The 24,299-nt window shown below is 36.0% G+C and overlaps 1 long non-coding RNA gene across 2 annotated transcripts in view; it reads right to left on the minus strand.

Moving 5' to 3' along the window:
- LOC136853553 (uncharacterized) overlaps nucleotides 1–24,299 on the minus strand; it is a 231,466-nt gene that overhangs the window by 109,603 nt on the left and 97,564 nt on the right. The window contains exon 3 of one of the 2 annotated variants that reach the window (XR_010857493.1): nucleotides 10,574–10,677. The exons of the other annotated variant lie outside the window; for it this stretch is intronic. This is a non-coding gene — a long non-coding RNA (uncharacterized lncRNA). The remainder of the gene's footprint in view (nucleotides 1–10,573; nucleotides 10,678–24,299) is intronic. 2 annotated transcript variants of the gene reach the window in all.

The following is a 24,299-nucleotide window of genomic DNA, read 5'->3' on the forward strand; positions in this document are numbered from 1 at the left end:
TTTCCTTACTTTATTCTACTCCAATTTTTTTAAACCTTATCCTACTCTTATTTTCTTTATTTTATTTTACTGTTTTTTAAACTTATCCTACTCTTATTTTTCTTGCTTTATCCTAGTCTTATTTTCCTTACTTTATTCTACTCTTCTTTTTTATCCTTATCCTATTCTATTTTTTTAAACCCTATCCTACTCTAATTTTTCTTACTAATCCATTTCTTCAGAGTATCACTGTGTAATTCTGACAATGACTCACTGTATTTACAAGCAAATCCAACTCAACATTTTCGTTTAACACTGCAATGAAATGATGTAGTGAAAAGACATCGACTTTGAGAATAAAAGTTGCACAGTTCTGAACTGGAGGAAAATGTAACCTACTTCTTTACCTTAAGATAAGCTTATAGGGACAGAAGTGAGAAATAAAGAAATACTTCTCATGAACAAAGCAGAATTCAAGATAAAAGTCGAGAAGAACGAAATTACCTTCGACGTAAACAGAGAAGAAATTTTTCAAGGAGCCATTGAACTCAGAATCAGCGAGCAAACTGCACTCTAACTTATCTATTTCTTGTTCTTTCCGAATCTCATAATAACAGAATTTCTTTACAATTTTATATGAATGCATTCTGATGATTAATAATGTAAACAAACCTCCAAATTAAAATCATACTTTTGTAACTTAAACGTTACTTGCTAAGGTTAATTTTGTACAAGAAGAGGACTAATACAAAGGAGAATATTCTTTTAACCATCTCCTGTATCAAAGTCTCCGACCAATCGCCAAATATTGTAAAAAAAAAAAAAAAATAAATAAAACTCCTACCAATATTAGGCAGGTTAAATGAAAGTTCTATTAGTTTGAAGGAAATCTGAGGTTAATCTGTGTAAACTGAAAGTATTCTCCAACCAGTCAAGGGGTAGGAAAAACCTCCAGAGACTCTCTAGAGGTTACAAAGGAGTCTTCAGTTCCTAACAATCTCTAGAAGCAGAATGAAATCTTAAAACAATCCTTACGAATAAGAAGGAAAATCCCCAACCAATCGAGTCACGTAGAACGAAAGATACTTTAAAAGTTTACAACCAAACTCTACGTGCATAAAGGCTTACTCGCAATCTTGGAAAGTAAACGTAAGTGTTCTGCCAATCTTTATTAGTTAATAAACTGAGGATACAGTCAATCTCGAACCGTTCTCCACAATCAGAAAAATCTCCATCCAATCTCTACAAATAAAAGGTGAATCTCCTCTTTTTTTTTTTCATATGTTAAAGATTCTCCAACCATTTTCGACATAGCAAAATTTCCATCTAATTTCCACAAGAAGTCTCTAAGCAATCTGAGGAAGTTAAAAGGAGCATCCCAAACAATTCCCCACAAGCATGAGTTTCTCCAACTCCTTCAGCAAGAAGAAAAGTCTCCAACTAATCTCCACAAGTAAAAATGAATCGCTAACCTGTCTGAATAAAACGAATGGAAGTTTGCAACTAAAATACAAAAGTAGAAAAAGGATACCAAATGGAAAGCTCCAGTCAGTCAATAAATAAGAATATACAATATATATCCCTATATATAGAGAGAATAACCACCAACCAACATGTAAAACTAACAGATCGTATCCCTCCCCAGTTTCTAAAAGTAAAAGGCCTCCAGGAACCCTAAAAGTAGAAAGGAGTCTGACCATTCTCTATCTACGTTTCTGTATATTAATCTACCTCACCATCTTGTATTCAGATCAGCTATGGTTGGACAAGAAGGGAAAGCATTGACGACCCTATATCCTTTCATTCACTCTCATTTTCTTCGTGTGACCAAACTGGATTTCGGGTCCTTGGGTCTCCAAAGTGTACCTACCATAAAAGAATTATTACTTGTATATGATCTCTTGAGAGTTCCGTAAACACGTAATGCCCTGGAAGAGTTGGTAAATCTTTGGAGTCAGACTTCTCTCTTGTATCTATCCCACAAATATACGTTGCAAGTGTGCCGAACCAAATTCAGAACGTATGGATCTTTTGTGTGCATTATGTGTGAATACATTTAGTTGTAACAGATACTGATTCATTCAAGGATTACTGTAAGCACAAGTTTGCATCCAAGTCTATAACCAGAATGAGACGTCCATACACTGCATATGTATCATTCGTTTACTGCGTATGTACCCAAGGAACTCTAAGAGGGCACTTATTCTTTCAGACAATTACACGAAGGTCTCGTCATCAAAACAGTACAATGCTTATTGTTCGTTCTCTTTTCCATACAATTCTGTAGAACTTACCTGATAACAATAGCTCATTATACCTCTCTCTCTCTCTCTCTCGCTACCGCTCCTAAAATTCAGCTCATTTTGAGACTTACGCAGTAATCAGCAATAATAACCATTATTCTGGGCTTCTGTATGATGACTGTTGACAATCTTTCAAAATTCTGCCATTATTGCCGCTTTCTCTTTGGTACGCGGATGGACACAGTTTTGTCCCTAATTGGTTTTCTAAAACACCAAGCCGTTTTGGGTTCCATGTCTGGCTATTTTTTATGCACCTACAATTTCTCCTGTATTTTTTGTCCTTTGGGTCTCTCTCTCTCTCTCTCTCTCTCTCTCTCTCTCTCTCTCTTGCAATCCAGTCACGTACAGTCTCTCCTCAATCACTTTCTTTCTGTCTGGCTAAAGTTCTGGCCCCCTACTAATCAACCCCCCACCAACACTTTCTAACAAGTTACAGGTAGGTTTTACTCTCTGTCTCGACCCGTGTACACCTTCAGGCACCAGATGCACATGTCCTGACAGCAGCAGGCATGTGTGTGTACGTGCTTCTTGTGTACGTCCAAAGGCATCAGCTTTCATGTTCTAAGGCACCAAAGTAACACTACTCCAGCCTAAGTACAAAAAGCTTTGTATATTTTCTCTTTCTCTCTCACTTTCGTAAACCACCTTACGTCCACGTGTTCGCTTTTCTCTCTCTCTCTCTCTCTCTCTCTCTCTCTCTCTCTCTCTCTCTCTCTCTCTCTCGGCGTCAATAACCTAGATGTTGCAACGCCAGTTTTAGTAACCACAAATCAAATCTCTCTCTCTCTCTCTCGATTATATATGGTCAGGTTATCATCATCCCATCTTAACCCTAACTACTTCTTCACAATCACTATCCGTAGACCACGTATAGACATCGTATATCACAAGTTCGCTTCTTGTAAATCTCTCTCTCTCTCTCTCTCTCTCTCTCTCTCTCTCTCTCTCTCTCTCTCTCTCTCTCTCTCCTACGTGTTCAGATTATCATCACCCCATCTTTTCCCCTCACTACTTCATCATAATCACTATTCTTCGATCAAGTATATCACCACAAATAATCAACATCAAGTATATAATGACATACACCTTCTATCACGTTAAATTACATGGAGTTGATGGATAGAAGTACCTCAAATCTCAGGAGTCCATCCAAGGAGACACCTTAAAATAAATAAAAAAGAAAAATCGGGTTTAAGGAAAAAGTAAAATAATAGAAAATAAATTACAAACTCGGAATAATCCTTTTACCTTGAGTAAGAGAGATTTTTTAAATCTTTCAATTACTCACAACTTCTGATGGAAATCTAAGAAAAAATATTGGTAATATTTACAAAAAAAAAAAAAAGAGAGAAGAATGCAATTGCTTTTCGTTCTTTGTCTATTTATAGCCAAGAACGTGATAAAACTAATATCTTCTGCTTAAAATTCAAATATGCTCACAGTACATAGTTACTATTAAGTTTAAAAAAAATGTTACCTCCTTATGTGAATACAAAATTCAAGTACAGCAGCTAATAAAAAAAAAAGTCATTCGCATGATCCCAGAGACATAATATAATCTGACCCCCAACCTACTGACCCCAAGGTATATAGAGGTCACTGTCTACTTAAGGGCACATACTGTAGAAAGTTTCGCATTCCGGAGCGAGGCGGCAAAAAGAAAAAAAAAAAAAAGTGTCGTGACGGGTCGAAATGTATTTCTGCAGAAACAACGCCCGGAGTCTACTTTCTGGGGGTGGGGGTGAGAGGTGGGGTGGAGGGGGGAGATGTGCAGAGCTTATAATTTGGTTGCCTAATAAGACTAAGGTCAACAATGACACATGTTGGAAATTTCTGACATTGAAATCAATCAAATCTTTATCGAGCTACTTACGAGAATCTTAGCTGAACTGACATCATGTATGACGTCAGTTCAGCTAAGATTCTCTTCAGTAGTTCGATAAAGAAGAGAATCTTAGCTGAAATGACATCAAATATGATGTCAGTTGAGAGAAGAGAATCTTTGCTTAACTGACATCAAATACGTATTAAGTCAGTTCAGCTAAGATTCTCTTAACTAGTTCGATAAAGAAGTGAATCTTAGCTGAACTGACTTCAGATACGACGTCAGTTCAGCTAAGGTTCTTTTAAGTAGTTCGATAAAGAAGAGAATCTTAGCAGAACTGACATCACATATGACGTCAGTTCAGCTAAGATAATGTTAAGCAGTTCGATAAAGAGCAAGCCTTCGCTCGTATAACTTGCTTGTACTTATAAGTTGACTTCATGTATCCCTGAAATGACAGTAACCTTAACTTTAATAAGAACTTTTAGAGTTATTTTCTTCTCGTTACCTCCCTTCTATTGAACACTGATCTTGAAAAAATCTTTTATCCAATACTGCAGCTTCCCATCTTCAAAAAATAATTTTAAAAAGATATGTATCCAAAGATACATGTTTCTACTTGAAGCATGTATCTGAAAACGGTACTCTAATATTGCCTAGTGTCATAAAGACGCACATTACTTCCCCTCATTACGACCGTCTACTCAGGTAGATATTTCCAACTCATTATATACATCCTAAAACTATATAATATTTTTATATATTAGCATTTATATAGGAATGTTAAAACAATGTCTTCTACAACCAAAGATTCTAAAACAGTATCTAACCACTGAAGCACATCAGCGTCTAAACGTAATTCAGAAAGATATTATTACTATTAAGCAGATGAAACCTATTCATATGGAACAAGCCCACAGGGGTCATTGACTTGAAATTCAAGCTTCCAAAGAATATGGTGTTCATTAGGAATTAGGAAGAAGTAAGAGGAAGTAAAGTGAAATACAGAAAGAAGATATCCCACTTACTATAAAAGAAAAAAAAATTAATAAATTGATAAAAATGTATTAAAATGCAAGAAGAATAGTATGAGAGTAGTGATGTATTGCATTTTCGCTTGAACTTCCTAAGTTTCAATTGCACGACATTCTCTGGGAGGCTGTTCCACAGTCCAACGGTGTGAGGAATAAAGGACCTCTGGAGCTGAGAAGTTCGACAGCGAAGCACATTCACTGCATATTTCAATCTCGATACGCGCTCCATTACAATGATCTAAAACGCTATTTTTTTTTATATAAAATATCTGCAACAAACATCGATTCTAAAAGAGTCCCTCGCTCTCGTGGTACATTCCTCTTCATGCAAGTAACCTAGACAAAGACATCTGCTCTGACAAATCCGGAACATAAAATGAAACATTATTATCATTCGTAATGTGAACGCATAATCCGGAACCTAAAATGAAACATTTTTGCTATTATTATTCCTAATGTAAATGCATTCACACAAAACAAGAAAATAAATAAGTTCCCATTGACAATAATGCTATACGAGGATAAAAAAGAGAAAAATAGAGACTAAAGTGGAAAATTTTATGAAAATGAAGTTGAAAAACAATAAATAGTTTAACAGACAATGATAAAATGCCACAGCGCAACACAAAATTTACAAAGCTTGCTTAACCGGATACATCATATATCTAAGTTAAGTTACTTATCTTAGTTTTACAAGACCACTGAGCTGATTAACAGCTCTCCTAGGGCTGGCCCAAAGGATTAGACTTATTTTACGTGGCTAAGAACCATTTGGTTACCTAGCAACGGGACCTACAGCTTACTGTGGAATCCGAACCACATTATACCGAGAAATGAATTTCTATCACCAGAAATAAATTCCTCTACTTCTTCATTGGCCGGCCGGAGACTCGAACTCGGGCCTAGCAGAGTGCTATCCGAGAAATCTACCAACTCTCCCAAAGAGGAACTACTGTAGAAGGTAAGATGGAGTGAGAAAATATGCTATGAGGTAAATAACAGAAGTTCCATCTGTAGGAAGATAATGATGAAGGGAGATGGAGGTGGCTTGCACCAACCTAGGGAGAATAGTACATAATAGTGGTACCCGAGCTCCTCTGAGCACCAGAGAGTTGGGAGACCCAGACCTTCTTGGATGGCAACTATGGGGCGGGAAGCTGGAGATGAGTGGAAGCGAAAGCACAGGAGAGACAAGAGTCGGAATTACGGAATTTTACAGAGGAATTTTTTGGAACATGAAGTTGAAGGCGATGAGGACGATGAAGAGGATGGAATGGTCAGTGACTTGAAAAGTAAGCTTCCATAACATAAAATGCTCATATCCAAATAAAGACAGCAAACAGAAGAAAGTAACAAATAATTATGGGTAAATCAACATATAAATAAACATAAGATACACTAAGGCAATGGTGCATGGCACTTCAAATTCGTAATAAAGTTTCCTTTTAAAGTATGAGAATCAGCTTCAATAACAAAAACATTCCATAATTTTCAAAGTAAAAGAAATGAATGACTTTCAATACCGGGCAGTGAGATGACGGTGCTTTGCAAACGAGTAGCAAGAACTAGTTCTTGAAATGCAGTTAATAAGGGCCCTAAAGGAAGTATCCTTTGAAACTCAGCTTGTGGAATATGGTGAAAAGGATATCTCTCGGCGTGGATCTAAATCCTAGTTACTATTTTTTTTTGGGGGGGGGGGGAAATGGTCACCACTTCAACCAATTTTGCCGACAGAAAAAAATCCTAAAATTTGCTAACATCAAAATTTTACAGTATTCAGAATACTGTATAATAGACTAACGATAATTTTGCTAAATAAATTAAATATAAATAACATGACCTTTCACAGCAAGCAATGCCAAAGAGAGAGAGAGAGAGAGAGAGAGAGAGAGAGAGAGAGAGAGAGAGAGAGACAGAGAGAGAATCATGTGCTATACATTGCATCTTTACCTTGGAGCCGTATCTCTCTCTCTCTCTCTCTCTCTCTCTCTCTCTCTCTCTCTCCTTGAACTTCCAGCTCTTACCGTCACCCTGACAACAGTCACCACCATTGAAAAAGGACACTGCTTTTTCGTTCCTTTACCTTCAGAGAAGAATACTCTCTAACTCTCTCTCCTCCCACCCTGTCCCCTCTACTCCCTTCCCCCTCCCCAGCAATGTCTCTTCCTACAATGACCCCAATGATAACAATAATTAAAAGCTCTGAATGTCCGGATGTTGTTCTTAAGGAGACGGAGAAAACACCTTGAGGTATGTTAATGGGTGTAAATTAACAACGTAAATTTGAGGTCTTGGTGACGAGTCATTCTTCGTGGTGGAAAACCTTGGGTTCGTTTCACTTTTTCATGGAACAAATACTATCCCATCCCCTCCCCTCCTCTCTCTCTCTCTCTCTCTCTCTCTCTCTCTCTCTCTCTCTCTCTCTCTCTCTCTCTCTCTCTCTCATGCTATTTGCCAACTCTTTATATGCTTATAAAATACCTTCTTCTCATATTTAAACGCGAGATGACATTCAGTTCTTTTACTTTTATTTTTGTCAGTCTTCCGAGATACTCGAATTTTTATTTCAGTCTAAAACAGTTAAAATAAAAATTTTTGTAAGTAATTATGAAGTCTCTTGTTTTTTCCTCAAATCGCAATAAGCGCTTTCTCAATACTTTAAATTTAATGTTATTATGCGCGATGCCTTTTAATATTATGTCAGAATCCCATGGTCTGTATTTCATCTTAAAAAAAAATGAAGATAAACTCGCAAAACCGGTCACTTGAGTGGTTAAGTATAATGGTTTGGCTGGAAAATATGTTAAGGAGATAATAGCTTGAAATCTCATGATGGAAGGCAGCAAATTCTAAGATTGTCTCTCTCGCCAACTTTCAAGAAGGAGCCATTTTAACCTTCTTTAATCATTACCAACAAAATCACAATAAAAGACCCGGAAGACAAGATAATAGAAAGCAAAAATTATAGACCAAGCACTAAACTGCCTATGCCTTCCTGAGGCACTAAATATACTGGAAGAATTGAGCCCAGCATCAACACGGGTAAAAGAAACAGCATTTAACCCTAGTACTACTGTATAAGGAGAAATACAAGCCTTCATCCGGCGACTAGACTGGCGCTAAAAACCGACTAAATAATAATAATAATAATAATAATAATAATAATAATAATAATAATAATAATTATTATTATTATTATTATTATTATTATATTATTATGACAGACACTTTCGTACAGTGAAACTTTTGATTACTACCCAAACCGCGCATCCAGAGTGATTTCAATAGGTTTAGATAATGATCAATCAAAGATCATTACCTAAACCCTGTTGAAATCACTATGGATATGCGATTTAAGATCATTATCTAAACCTTGTTGAAATCACTATGGATGTGGTGATTCCAACAGGGTTTAGATAACGATCAATCGAAGATCATTATCTAAACCCTGTTGAAATTATATTATTATTATATTATAATAACAGAAACTTTTGTACAGTAAATCTTTTGATTACTACCTAAATCACACATCCACAGTGATTTCAACAGGGTTTAGATAATGATCTTTAATTGATTCCTGGTTTTCATTCAGTCCAAATTCAAATAAATACAAGCCTGACATAGCTAAGTAAAAGGGACTTTCTCACTGAAAGTATTACATAGCTAAAAGCAAAGGTTCACACTATCATTATCAAACTTAACAAAAAAAAGGGGCGATGTAGTGTCACGGGCTAACTCTTTGTCTGTGTCACGCGTACTCGGCACTGCTTGGAACTAATAATCAAGTGTGATAGTTGACAATCAACTATTTATTCTGTGACGGATCTCAGACTGCAGAACTTCCGGCAATATACGAGCACACCGATGTTGTTGCATAGGACATTATCTCAGTCCTAACACGAAACTTCGGCTCTTTCTTTTTAACGCAAGTTTAAACTGATCAAGAAAGGTCATGGAGCTAACAAGCTGACGGTCAGAGGAATAACAATATTTATAATAATATTTATATATATATCTTTTCTCTCTCTCTCTCTCTCTCTCTCTCTCTCTCTCTCTCTCTCTCTCTCTCTCTCTCTCTCTCATTAAAAACATATCCTTCCATGCATTTTCTTTAAGAGAAAATAACTTTCTCAAGAATTACGCCACTTTCTCAATACCAAACATTACTGATGTTCTGGGCTATAAAAAACAGATATCATTTCCAGAACTAATTTATCTGTTTCAGAAATGACCTTCCTGTCTCCTGAAAGCTCTGATCATGAAAAACTGTAGGAAATTCCCAAAAACTGTCGCTATTTTCCTACTTATTCGTTTGTATGACTACCTGTCCACCCGCGTATCTACACAAGAAAGCTGTAACAAAACAAAAAGAAGAAAATACTCCTACTAACAAATTATAGTGTTGGAGCGGTCGCTGGGAGTATCCCCCACTACATAGCAATCCGAGGTGCAATTTTCTTGTAAACGAATATGTACAAATGGCATTGGCCCAGATTAAGAGACATTACCAGGCACCAGGTTAAAATGTAAAAGAGAAACACATCGTTCCATATTTTTTCACCAATATACCGTTCAGCCCTAATAGGGAATAGCTTTGGGGAAAAACTATATATATATATATATATATATATATATATATATATATATATATATATATATATATATATATATATTATATATATATAATTTCTCCTAAAAGAAATTTACACGCAAGTATCTAGAGTTACATAAAACACAGTATTGCAGATGCCCACAAGCATACGCCAGAAAATGCATTGAAGTGCATGTGCATTTATGTGTGTGTGTGTGTGTGTTGTGTATGTTTGTCTGTATGTTATGATGGCCCTCCTTTGATGTGAACCAGAACTGCAGAATATAACTAAAAAAAATTCCTTCTTGTACTGACTTACCAGAAATGAAACAATTCAGATTCACATCTAAATTACTCAGCAAAAACGGAACCAACAGAAGAAGAATAAATACAATGAAGGAAAGAATGGCATATCATTATTACTTTTTTTATTACTATGTCTACTCGCTACCGCAATTAGTATTCTTTTCTTATTTCTACTTTTATTAGTTACTGCTACAACTATTTTTTTCTTATTACTTTCTACTAGCTACCGCTATTACTATTCCTTTCTTGTACTGTTAGTGAGAAATGAAATCTATTTAAACAGCTATGCACAGATGTTAGCTAACAACTAGAAAAAATATCAATTAACATTTATTCCATTTCCCGAGACTCTTCATCAGAAGGCGACGAAACACCATTTTTATTTTTTTAACTTGTCAACCCAAGCCTCAGGAGTCAAAACAATGGGTTAAGGAAAAACTGTACTGTCTATAAGAAATTCACAATCCTGTCTTCCGAAGAAGAATATTTTGGAAAACAAGGAAAACAGCAGCACAAAAAGAATATCAAAGGTGACCTGTGACGAGGAAGTAGCATCGATCCAAGAGAGCGGCCCATGGATTGTTAACTTCCACGTAGCATAGGTGGGATGCGATGGCCTGGTGATTGCTTCAAACCCACCTGAAGGGAATATTCCGGTATGATAACGCTATTGTCAAATACAACGAGGGAAAACATAAAATTACTCATATTAAAATATATTACAGGACTACGTTGCTAGTCGAGACGAAACGATAACAAGAGGAACGTATTACAGATCGAGTAAAAGTGTTTAACAGGACTATTTAAAGAAAGTGAAGTCTTCCATTCCAAATTTTAGTTAACTGTAGTAAATGTTTTTGTTTTTATCTTGCCAATTAATCCCTTTAGAGCTTCCCTTATATGAAGAGCATCCCTACTGTCTCTTCTATTTTATATATATATATATATATATATATATATATATATATATATATATATATATATATATATATATATATATACAAAATATACATATATATATGTATATTTACACATATACACACACACACACACACACACATACACACACACACACACATATATATATATATATAAATATATCAGCACTCAAAAACAAACTTTACATACACAATGAGTACATATATACACGTTTAGACAAACATTTTGTAATCGAGGCTGACCCAGCACACACGCATAAAAACAGAAATCCCCAATACTCTTAATAACGCAAAAAATTGGCAAAATTACAAATATCTGTCCCACCAACATACAGATACATACATTCCTACATTTATCAACCTTAATATCTATATTCTCTCGGACTATGACATCACCTTCCCCCTCGCCTTGTGCGTCACAGATTCCGAGCTGTTACACAATTTCCTCCGCTATCGACAGCGCTGGTATCCAGAAAGCTAAACAGGAAACACTCCAACGATCTGAGGCACAAAATAGGTCACCGGGAACCACACGGTGAATCCTTACACGATAAGCTTGGCACAAGAAGGAAACAAGTATTACTTTCTGCTTTTAGGAAATGAAGGAAACAGAATTATTAGTTTCCGTTTTTAGGAAACAGGTATTACTTTCAATTTTCAGGAAACTCATGTCCCTTATGTTGCTGTTCCTGTGGTTAAAATACACTGTGCATTTTCAAAAGCAGTAACATTTTGCCTTTTTTATATATCAACTCAGAGCTGATGCATCATTTCGAATTTTGAGCGAATTTTACGTCAAACTTTCAAAACATATAGAATAATTCATCGTTATTTGACCTATTCACGTACCTCGTTTGCTAACCTATCTTTAAACCTGCGTCAGCAATTTCAAGCCCGCAGACCTCTGCTTTCTTTTCATCAAATTTTAACAGAAGCAATGTCTTTCTTTACGATGTTGGTGGCTATGCAAAATCCTTATTATGGAGTTTTTGTGACATCGTCATAATAATGACAAGAGCTCAATAATAATATAGCCACCAACATCGTAAAAAAAGACATTGCTTCTGTTAAAATCTGATGAAAGGAAAGACAGAGGTCTACTGGCTTAAAATTACTGATGCAGGTTTAAAGATAGGCTAGGAAACGAGGTATGTAAGTAAGTCAATTGACGATGAATTATTCTGTCTGTTTTGATACTTTTGACGTAAAATTTGCTCAAAATTCGAAGTGATGAATCAGCTCCGAGTTGATGTATGAACAAAGCAAAATGTTACTGCTTTTGAAAGTGTACATGTATTTTAATCATAGGAACAACAACATAAGGGACATGAGTTTCCTAAAAACAGAAAGTAATAGCTGTGTTTCCTAAAAACAAAAAGTAATAGCTGTGTTTCCTAAAAAAAGAAAGTAATAGCTGTGTTTCCTAAAAACAAAAAGTAATAGCTGTGTTTCCTAAAAACAGAAAGTAATAGCTGTGTTTCCTAAAAACAAAAAGTAATAGCTGTGTTTCCTAAAAACAGAAAGTAATAGCTGTGTTTCCTAAAAACAAAAAGTAATAGCTGTGTTTCCCTAAAAACAGAAAGTAATAGCTGTGTTTCCTAAAAACAAAAAGTAATAGCTGTGTTTCCTAAAAACAGAAAGTAATAGCTGTGTTTCCTAAAAACAAAAAGTAAAAAAAACAGAAAGTAATAGCTGTGTTTCCTAAAAACAAAAAGTAATAGCTGTGTTTCCTAAAAACAGAAAGTAATAGCTGTGTTTCCTAAGAACAGAAAGTGACACGAAAAATAATAGCCCCAATACAAGCTAAGTTTGTAATTATTCTTATAGGAAAATGGATGATAATAGCATCACTTTAACAATTCAAGGAAAGATGTAAAAATATAAAACGCATGCATGAGAGAGAGAGAGAGAGAGAGAGAGAGAGAGAGAGAGAGAGAGAGAGAGAGAGAGAGAGAGATAACGCAAACAGATGACCTGAATAAACAAAACCTAACGAGCCACTAATCACAGATCTTGAACTACAGCTTTCTATTTAGAAAACAAACATGAGAACTTTGCATGAGGGAGAACAAAACGTTTGTTTAATTAACCTCATAAGAGTGATTTTCCGCATTCAAAGTACAGTTCCTGAACGCTACCAGATATAAAGGCTAAAATATTATTACTACAGCATCTCCGTAATAGCAACGAAACAGAAAACTATTCACAAATTTCCATAAACAAAATATATTAAGGCAAACACCAATGGGAAAAAATATATTTCCTCATGCAATAAATTAAAGAAAATGTCTAATTGTTTCATCAATTTAATAAAAGGTAATTATCTCCTTAAAAGAAACATGATTATATTTAAATCATTCTGAAGGATAAAGGTGAAGAAAAATTTTACTATATTAATTACTTAAAACCTAAAGGAAAACAGACATGCAATAAAGATAAAAGTAAAAATCCATCGCCTTGTAAAAATAACTAAAAAAAAATCAACATCTAATCAAGCAAGAACCAAGAAGGAAAATATCAAAATATTTCCTCGGGATGAATAAAAAAAAAATATCCAGAAATTTCTTTAGACACACGAAACAAAAAATATTTCGAGTTATTTTTTACCACTGTCTAAACCAAAGATTGTTTAGGGGCTAGCCCCTTGGTAATCTCCACTCTAGCAGTAACCCACCACGGCTGACTAATTTCCTGGTAAATTATTCACTGTTTACATATAACATTGCTGTTTACAAGAAGTAAATTCTGATATAAATTCATGGAAAGGAATAGGGCGTCTAAGTGTCTAAACGAGAGAAATTTTGGAATAGCCGGAAATGTAGGAACAAGATTCGTGTCATGTTACAAAAGCCTTCATTTGCACGTATTCCCATTAGTATAGTTAACATTGGCTACCTTCCAAGATGACGTAAAGTAATGCAAGCTGTAAACTTGTGATAATAGTCTGTTAATTTTCAAAGCGCAATTTTTTTTATTACAAAACAATAGTGGGACCAAAACATCATCGCTGAAATTCATGCGAAGGCAAATTCATGCACTCATGCGTGCACTAAAGACGAAACTGACATGAACTTCACTCCAGATACCCGGAAAGCAAAACAAAGCACTTGAGCATTCCCTGGCGAAGGAATGAGCAACGTCATCTGCATACAAAATGCTCTTTTGTTGTTGAACGGTATTTTTAGGAGGTCAAGCCGTTGATTAGCACACTAACAGGATACGTCGAATATCTATCATATTTTTATTCTGACACCTGAATTATTTTGTTCTTTTTTATTGGGATGTTACTTTTTTTTTTTTTATTAAATTTTGATCATGACAGCTTAAATATTTTGTTCTTTTATTGGGGCTGTTATTTTTCGTTAAAGTTTTAAGGATGTGATTAAATGGAGGTCATGTTAAGTGCAAAATTCCTCTGAAATCACTTAACGATTGCACGCAAAGCGTGACACTTTTCTATACCTCACTTTTGCAAATGAGATTTTCCAAGCATAGAATAATGAAACCTGACCCATTTTATAACCCATCGAAAATCGTGTTAAATCAAGCCACGTATAACATATAACTTTATTCCAGGAAATATACTGAAGTGTGACGAACGAACAGACAAAAGGAAAGGCTGACATCTCCCTCCCGACCGCTTTAGCAGGGCAGATAAAAATGAACATCAGCACTCAAAAGGTAAAAGCATACCGTGAAAATTTAATCAAAATATTTTTGGGGAATCTAATAGCCTGTCCACACTAGCGGGCACGACTGTCGGGCACTTCCAGCTGTTTATATTTTCTCTCGCTCCTGAAGCAGTGTTACCAGACAATTGCATCGTTCTGGCTCCAAACTCGGTTGGACAGTAAAGCTCGTTGTATAGTGGAACGGGTTATGGGAACAGTGCTTGCCCGTCAGGCATTGCCCAGCGGAGTGGACAGGGGTTTATGTAAGTATACACTTTAGATACATATGTGCTTATGACCACTCTCTCTCTCTCTCTCTCTCTCTCTCTCTCTCTCTCTCTCTCTCTCTCTCTCTCTCAGTTAATGCGTAAGACATGAATACTGTACGTACAAAAACGCGTTATGAACACAATTTCGTCATAGGTTCATTTCAGTTTCTCATTTCTTTTTCTCTCATGAGAAAATTTACTCATTCAAAGTCCAAGAGGCAAGAAAGAGTGCCATTCAAAATGGGGACGAGAGAGAGAGAGAGAGAGAGAGAGAGAGAGAGAGAGAGAGAGAGAGAGAGAGAGAGAGAGAGAGAGAGAGAGAGAGAGAGAGAGAGAGAGAGAGAGAGAGCCTTGAACAACAAGAATTGATCTCTTCGTCCTCTTTTTAAAATTTTACAAATCACTACTGTAACACTAAAAGTCGAGAGAGAGAGAGAGAGAGAGAGAGAGAGAGAGAGAGAGAGAGAGAGAGAGAGAGAGAGAGAATTAATTACAAACGTTATGAAGAGCGAGGTCTTCTGCTGACAACGAATTTCATGCAATGATGATGATCATAATAATAAAAACGTGACACGATCCCGACAAGCGGCCTTAGAAAGCGGATGCCCGAAAGACACGACAAGGTTTTAACCGTAAATCGTCCATCCAGAAAAAGAAGTTTCAATGCAAGAGTCCGTGATGTTATTAGGGTGGCTAATTTACCGTCAAATAATGCTCAGTAAATCTATTTCTGAACGAGACTAACACATTTTTCTTATCCTTATTGCTTATCAGCGTGAAGGCCAACCTAGAACTGGGCCTTTTGGACAGTAAAAAAAAAATGTAATGACGTTCTTACATATGCTTACATACAAACACCCAAAAGTGCCAAGAAAAATCAAGAAAATAACTAATAACTAAGGAGAGACATTACTGTTATTGTTATTATGGAGGCATAGAAAATTCACACCTTTGAGGCAAACACATAAGAACCGCAAAAAAAAGTTGTCAAGAATATTCCGACAAGCACAACAAAACATTTTCCAACATGAATACCGTCAAGCAAAGACCCTACAACTCTGCTACTGAAAGCAAATGACTGGGTCACAATCCTCTCTCATGGCTGTTATTCCGTCTTGTACATTGCCCTTGGAATGAAACTGTACTGGCACACTTTCATATGGAAAAAGAGTAAAATTAGCCACACTTTTTCCAACAAAAATATGAATCAACATCCGGGAAAACAAAGTTTTGAGTAAATGGAGTCACCAAACATTATCTAATCGTTTACTTCTGCGAGCAGTACAGCGGATGATGGAAGGATTGGGTGTAAATGTTGATACAAGCATGAAATATGGTATGATCATACCCAACAGCAGTTATTCGCAGCCTGCTGCTCTCGAGCAGTGCTGTGCTCTCCCCGTGATTGGCAGTTCCCTTTCACAGTGTTTGAAATCGGGGCTCGGAAAAGAGATGATGTTTGAGAAGTAAGATATCTCATTAGTTTTCACTTTCGTTTTGATAATACGGCTGAATAATGTGTGTAACGCACATAGGTTACCTAAGGCACAATAAATGTAACACGAATTCCACACAGGATGGACAATCCGGATTCTGGCAAATTAACGCCTTTAGTTTGTTCAATTACTTTAAAAGTATGCATGTTAACTATGCAGAATATGCTATTTTTTCTGGTTTTTGTAAATTTGTGAGAAACAGGGCAATCTAACAAATTATCGTCTGTTTTTCTCTTTTTTTCAGATATTAGCGCTCTATCCTGTGAAATCTTCCTTTTCAGGTTAATAGCCTTTTAGGCTTGCTCGAAATGAATCTGCGCAAAATAATAATAATAATAATAATAATAATAATAATAATAATAATAATAATAATAATAATAATAATAATAATAATAATAATAATAATAATCATAATAATAATAATAATAATAATAATAATAATGAATTTTGAGGGTTAGACGGACATAATGCTGCCTGCAATTAGAAATCGAATAAAAAAACTAGAGAGAAGAAGTTGCAGGAAAGATATAATAATTACAGCACAAATCACAACAGAATTCGAGAAAATATTGACTTATCATCATTTTAAATCGTTTTAAGCAAATCCTGCCATGGTCATGCCTAAAGGCAATTTTCCGCATTTTTTTTTAATGACAAGCATTCTCACTTTCACGACTCTTAAACTCTAAACAACACGAAATAAAATACAAAAATTAAAAAATGATAAAGCCAAACTCACGATTCGTCTACAATTACATTCTCAAACACACTAAGCTAAAAATTCAACAATTAGAGACGGTTGCTTAAATATCCTGCCTTCACCATCGACTGTTAATTCACAAACTTGCATAATTATACAAAAAAATGTGTACAATTTTTTTTATGTTAAGCCCTTTTCCGTATCGGAAATGCCTTCAGAGAACTTACTGCCTCGTTCATACTTTCAATTTTCGTTCGAGGAGACCCTCGTTAATATATTTTGCATTAAAGGTGCCTTCAGACTTACCCGTTAATATATTTTTGTATTAAAGGTGCCTTCAGAGAACTTACTGCCTCGTTCATACTTTCAATTTTCGTTCGAGGGTGAGACCCCCGTTAATATATTTTGCATTAAAGGTGCCTTCAGAGAACTTACTGCCTCGTTCATACTTTCAATTTTCGTTCGAGGGTGAGACCCCCGTTAATATATTTTGTATTAAAGGTGCCTTCAGAGAACTTACTGCCTCGTTCGTACAGTCAATTTTCGTTCGAGGGCGAGACCCCCGTTAATATATTTTCCACAACATCAGTCAATTCATATACATAACTATATATAAGACACATCAACAAGGCCTCGAGCTCTAACATAAACTTAGCCACTCTATCTCGCAAGCACTTGCGCTCTTCCTGGATCCAGTGTATCAAGACAATCCCGTTCTGACGTACTTTCATCGTCATCTGCTTTCCCCCAAACCTCAGAATTAGACACCTATTGTCGTCCAGTCACTCTATTCATCTCCAAATAATGCTCCATCTTCTCACCCTTGCTGACCTTTCCCCACATCTTTATGTACACATTCTTCGTCCTCTCAGCTTTAATCTTCCTCCAGATATTGCATGCAAACAATAATTTCACAATAATTTCAGACTTTTTCAGCGGTTTCCTTTCACTTGCACCTCGAAAATCCCACACTCACTTCCAAATTGGACTTCAACAGTGGATTGTGGCAGGTCGTAACTATCCTGAAGACAGGCATATCCCAGAAAACTGCTGGAGATTCGGAATGTGAATACTTCACTGGATACACCTTTTCTTAAGGGAATTATATATACTTACACACACATATATGTATATATATATATATATATAATATATATATATATATATATATATATTATATATATATATATATATATATATATATATATATATATATATATATATATGGTTTCTCCTTCGTGTTCATTGTGAAGTACATCGAGATATTTTATATTCATGATTGAGAAGAATACAACTAAATATATATATATATATATATATATATATATATATATATATATATATATATATATATATATATATATATATGAGCAAGACAATAAACTACTTACAGGCATGCTTTAAACATATACAGCTTAAATAAATATATATGAAAGTATCAAAGTTACAAGGCACGGGATTGAGAATCCTTGAGTGGTAATTTAACAAAAGGAAATGTATATACATCTTACACGAAAAAACAAAAAAAGAGAAAAAATTAGTTTCTTGTCAACTCTCTCTCTCTCTCTCTCTCTTATCCTCCGGTGACTGGCAACCACATGGGATCTTCAAAACCAATGACTTGGAGATATTATTCGAGATATTTTTCGCCTGTCACCTCTCATCAACACCAAACGATGACAATAAATATTCTTCGATATTTTGTGTCATTCCCAGTGCCTTGAGACGATGTCAGGAAAATTACCTGTTGTTGGGTAATCTGCTTGGAGGTTTTTTCCTTGCAGTTGCTGCCTTTCTTTTTTCCTTGTGGGGATATTTACGTTATTTCAAGGTACGAAAGGCACCAAAATGTGCACTTTGAAAAGAGGACAAGAGATGTGATATCGTCTCTCAACTTCTGCTGACGAAATTTCGCAGAGAGAGAGAGAGAGAGAGAGAGAGAGAGAGAGAGAGAGAGAGAGAGAGAGAGAGAGAGAGAGAGAGGGAGAGAGAGAGAGAGCAGTCAACAAGACTGTCAAACTACTCTCACAGATCATGAATGGGGAACATAGAAGAGCTAAAAAAAAAAATCCAGATTTTATAGAAAAAAAAAAGAAAAAAGGGTACGACGGACTCCATCAGAATTACTCAAAATTCTTAGAGCACATATCAACTTATTTTCGCTTATTCGTTTATTTCTCTTCCAAATGCTGTTTCTACCTTACTTCTAAACGTTCCCTCTTCTTTTGCGGGGGACCTCCAGCTTTCTCCGTGGTTACGAACCATTCTCTCCCTTTAGCTAGATAAGAATGTAGAGCTGTCTGCTCTATTGTTATTGTCTATAAGACTGTGGGAATCAGAAAACAAGAAGACTGTACAAGGAAGAGCTGTTATGGTATGGATTCGGTTTGTCTGATTCTAGTTTGTATTTGTTGGCGCGGTTAGGTAAATGTTATGAGTGGGTTTTTATGAAAATATAAAGGCCAAAAAATGATTAGATTTTTGGAGCAAGAGCAACGTGTTTTTTTTGGGAAGAAAGGGCCTTCTCTGGTGGACTGCGGTCTCTGAAGTTTCTAGTTTATCTGTGGTTTTCATTATACTTTATTTTGTTTATAAACCAAGCGTAAGGTTTGCATTTTCAAGGTCTAAGGTTGGATCCCGGCTTAGCCCACAAGTCGACCAAGCAGTAACCCTTCTAAGAGGAAAAAGCATTATATATAATCATCTATTATTTATGTCATTACCGGCCACTTACAATGGTCTATATCTGAATCCACATTCCCAGTGAAGTCATCTGAATTAACTCGAAACAAAACTGGACCTACTACGGTTTTGTTGCAGAGAGAGAGAGAGAGAGAGAGAGAGAGAGAGAGAGAGAGAGAGAGAGAGAGAGAGAGAGCTCATCACATGATCGACAAAGGAAAGGGCCGGCACGAAATATTGATCCATACAGAAGGCAAGCAGTAACCTCACCTTGACAAGCGACTTGCATCAGTGACCTCAACGAAGAGAGTCAGAGACCAATGTGTCGAAAGAGATACAGACATTCACACGTACAAGCACACAGACACCTGCACAAACGAACAAACACTCCTGGCGCCATCACGCAGTTCAAGCAAGTCACTTCAACTGAGGTTGGATCGGAAGCTTTTCGCGATGATGGGTGGTGAAAATGAGGACGTGTGATGATGGGATGAAAATGGGGAGGCATAATGGTGTAGTTAAAATATAAAGGGACAGAAATGGGGTAAAACTGGATAGAGTTACATGACTTTGCTGGGAAGGAATAAAAAGGTGAAAATACGAAGAAGAAGAAGTAAAAATAAGGAGGAATACAAAGGTGGAAAACTGTGAATGGATACATTTGTGGTGGAACAGGGAAAGGGCAAAAATAATGAAAATTTGATGGAAAGGAAAACTTGAAATCAGATGGTGAAGAGGGTGAAAATGGAGGAGAATATGTATGGAGGAAACTAAAGATGGTTAAAATGAAGAGGGAAAGAAGATGCTGGAGAGGGGGAAGATGAGAAAGGCGGTCACAATGGAGGTGGATTAGATATGCAAGAATATGAAAAGACAGTAAGGCGATGAATATAAGAAGGGAAGAAAAATTGATGAAAAATGCTGCGAGATGAAAAAGTGGCAAGTTTAGGCAGGTATAGAAATCTGGTGAAAATAGCGAGAAACGGAGAAATCTGGTGAAAATAGCGAGGAACGGAGAAATCTGGTGAAAATAGCGAGGAACGGAACAGTGATGAAAACAGTTAAAGAACTGGTAAAGAATGGGTAAAAGTTCAAACTGGGTTTAATTTACCCTCATAACCTTGCTCTTACTAATACTTCACTTTCAACTTTCTTACTTTCAAGCATTTTAATACTCTTTAACAAGACTGCAATTTCTCCTCACTATCACCAACCCTGATACCATATAAAAACACAAGCCGTTGCATTCACACTTATCTGAAAGGTGCAAAAGTCATCAAATGACCTGATACATGAAGTCTGCATCCCATACCCTGTACTGATATTGGAAAAAGTGAAAGACAACAACACTAAGTATTCACTAAGTCTTAGAAGTTCTGAATGGTATGTGGATGTGACGCACAGCAGAAAAGTTTGACAGTCGATTATTTAAGGAAAGAAACCTGGATGTTTAGGTTCTTGGCGAGACAAAGGTGAAAGGCCAGTGTGTGCAGGAATGGAAAGGACAAATAGTGAGTGGGTGGAGCTAATGAAGATGCAGTCACGGAAGGGGTAGTGCTTGTACTGTAAGTAGGATTCTGGGACGGATGAAAAAGTAAGTAAAAATGTTTGTTTAAGGATTGTAGGATGAGGCTGAGGGGAAGGAGAAAAGGTTGTAATACTCAGAGCGCAAGGTCCAGGAATGAAAAAGAATGAGTGTAAAAGAGAATATGTGAGAGTTTGAATATGAGAATGGCTGGATGAGAATAGAAACGGTAGTTGTAAACGATTTAGATGCAGAATGACCAAGAGAGTGATTTATATATATATATATATATATATATATATATATATATATATATATATATATATATATATATATATATATATATATATATATATATATATATGTGTATGTATATACTGGGTTCTCAAGACTTAAGGAAGGGAGAGTCTTGTGGAAATATGTTTAGAAAGGGGCTTCAGTTTTGGTAAGGAAAGTAGTTTACTAGGCTATGTGGAAGTACAGAGCAAGTAGACAGGAAGTGATTTAAGTTAAATGCAAGTTCAAGTTGAAAACGAAGGGTTAAAATCAGGGCTGTAAATGTCATTAAGACAACTGAGTTTCATAAGTGACGACAAAAGTACATGAAGGAACAATGGACTATGGGCTAGCGTAAAAAAAAAACACAGGTGGAAGTGGTAGATAAGGAGTATGCAAAGTTGCAAGGTGGGGTCAAAAGGGCAGCAGAGTGTATAGCAAGGTAGAGACAAGGAACAAAAGCAGTAATTGTTGTTTAAGGAAATTAAAGATTTAGGGAAGTAAAAAGAAGCTAATTCAAACTGCAACAGCATGACACAATAGAAGATGGTCTGGGTAGTAAAAAAGAAAGGGAGATAAAAAGAAGAAAATTAACAAAAACAGAGGAGAGAAAGTGAGCAAGAAGTTTAGAGAAATTAAGAAGTTGCTTGACAAAGGAAAAAAATACACAGAGGAGGTTTAATTACCAAAAGGATCCCAGAATATAAGATGCAATTGGAGAGGCGCTGTCTGAAGTGAATGCAATCCTGAGTCGATGGAGTGAGTGCTTGTTTTTGACTACTCTAACCACCTTTTCTTTTGTTATGCTATTGTACTTTAATTACCTCCCTTTTTCCTTCACTAAACCTTTCATTTCCTCAGTCATAGAGAGTGCTGGATAAGGCTTTATGAAGGACGTATTATAAATTAAGAGCCTAAATATCCAAGAAGCAGAAGAGTGCATTCAAGATAAAGGTGAATGGCGCTGGTAAACTTTCTGCGTAGGTGTATGAGTGGCTAATGTTGTAGAATTTTTCTGCACAGCGATCATCAACGATTCAACAGTCATAAGATGAATATAGCAGTGGCCACTTTTTCCCCCATGGAGCTACCCTGTTAGATGAAACGAATTATCACCAATCTATATATATATATATATATATATATATATATATATATATATATATATATATATATATATATATATATATATATATATATATATATATATATATATATATATATATATATATATATATATATATATATACAGTATATATAGATATATATACATATATATATTTATATAATATATATATATATATATATATATATATATATATATATATATATTTATATATATACTGTATATATATGCATACATACAAAAAGAAAATGATAACATAACATTGTCTTTATATGAGTCAAGTGTACTTTGACAAAACAACTGTGGACATCACAGCTTTCAACTTGACAAGCTACTGTAGTACATGAACTCTACCCACCCCGGAGCGTAAAATAAAAACCTGCTCGTTTTTCAGAAGCCAGCAATCTGACGGCTACATAAAAATGATATACATCACAGATTGCGCTAACGCCATTTACCACCCCTCTCAAAAAAAAAAAAAGAATTACAACTCAGAAGACAATGAAAAGCAACGAGAAACAACACTAACAAATTACAGGAACGCGTCATTATCACGCCGCGAAATTGGACAAAAGTGTGAGAAGCGACGGATTCCACTCTTGCACAACACGACTTGATAAGAATGATTCCGGAGATAGAATTATGAGAACCTGGAATTGTGAGAACATTCAAGCTTGTTCACTCGAGGTTAAGGAGTTGCGTCACGCGAGGGGAAGGAAGTACAGTAGTGCCGGATGCGTTGGCAAGGGAGGGAGGAAGGGAGGGGGTAGGGAGGGAGGGGAAGGGAGGAGGGGAGGGAAGGGGAGGGGGAGGGGAGGGGAGGGAAGGGGAGGGGGGAAGGGAGGGGGAGGGAAGGAGGTGGGGGAGGGAGGGGAGAGTAGAGGACTGAGGGGGGGAAAGGGATGAGGTTGAGATCAATGGGTCAAGAGATAATCTAGCCTTTAAAAAGGGGCAGAGAAAATTAGAGAAAATTTTATAAGCAAAAAAGTAATCTTTTAACCACTATAACTGTTCTGAATTACGGAACTACAACAACATGGGGCGTTGAAAAGCTGTAATTTTGCAATAACAAAACAGTAAAATGCTGGAAAAAGACAGTCATCTGAAAAACGAATGTCATAACCTCCACATAAAACAATCAATTATGATGTAAAACATACTGTTTGTGTGTCAGAAACAAATGATTTTAATTCTAAAACCTTTGTTTAAACTTACACTGTTCCCTTCATATCAGTTCTTCTGTCATTTCTCTTAAATTCTCTACATTCTCATTTATTCCAGGAACTCCATACCTACTAACACCTTGCTGTTTCCAACCAATGATAACTGATGCATTAATACTTTAACCGTCTCATCAGCAGCACATAAGTCCCTTACACACTTTGTAGCATTCACCTCTACATAACACTCACTCTCTCACTTATTGGAGGTTTAAGCTCTTCCTTTTCAGTGTCTCTTTTATGGAATACATATAGCACATTTTCATTTACAACTTACTCACCAACACCATTCTGTTTGTCATCTACTTTTGCATTTACATCACCTAGCAAAACCACCCAGCCAGGCCCACTACAACCC

Source organism: Macrobrachium rosenbergii, chromosome 27 (genome assembly GCF_040412425.1).
Source record: "Macrobrachium rosenbergii isolate ZJJX-2024 chromosome 27, ASM4041242v1, whole genome shotgun sequence".
NCBI lineage: Eukaryota > Metazoa > Arthropoda > Malacostraca > Decapoda > Palaemonidae > Macrobrachium > Macrobrachium rosenbergii.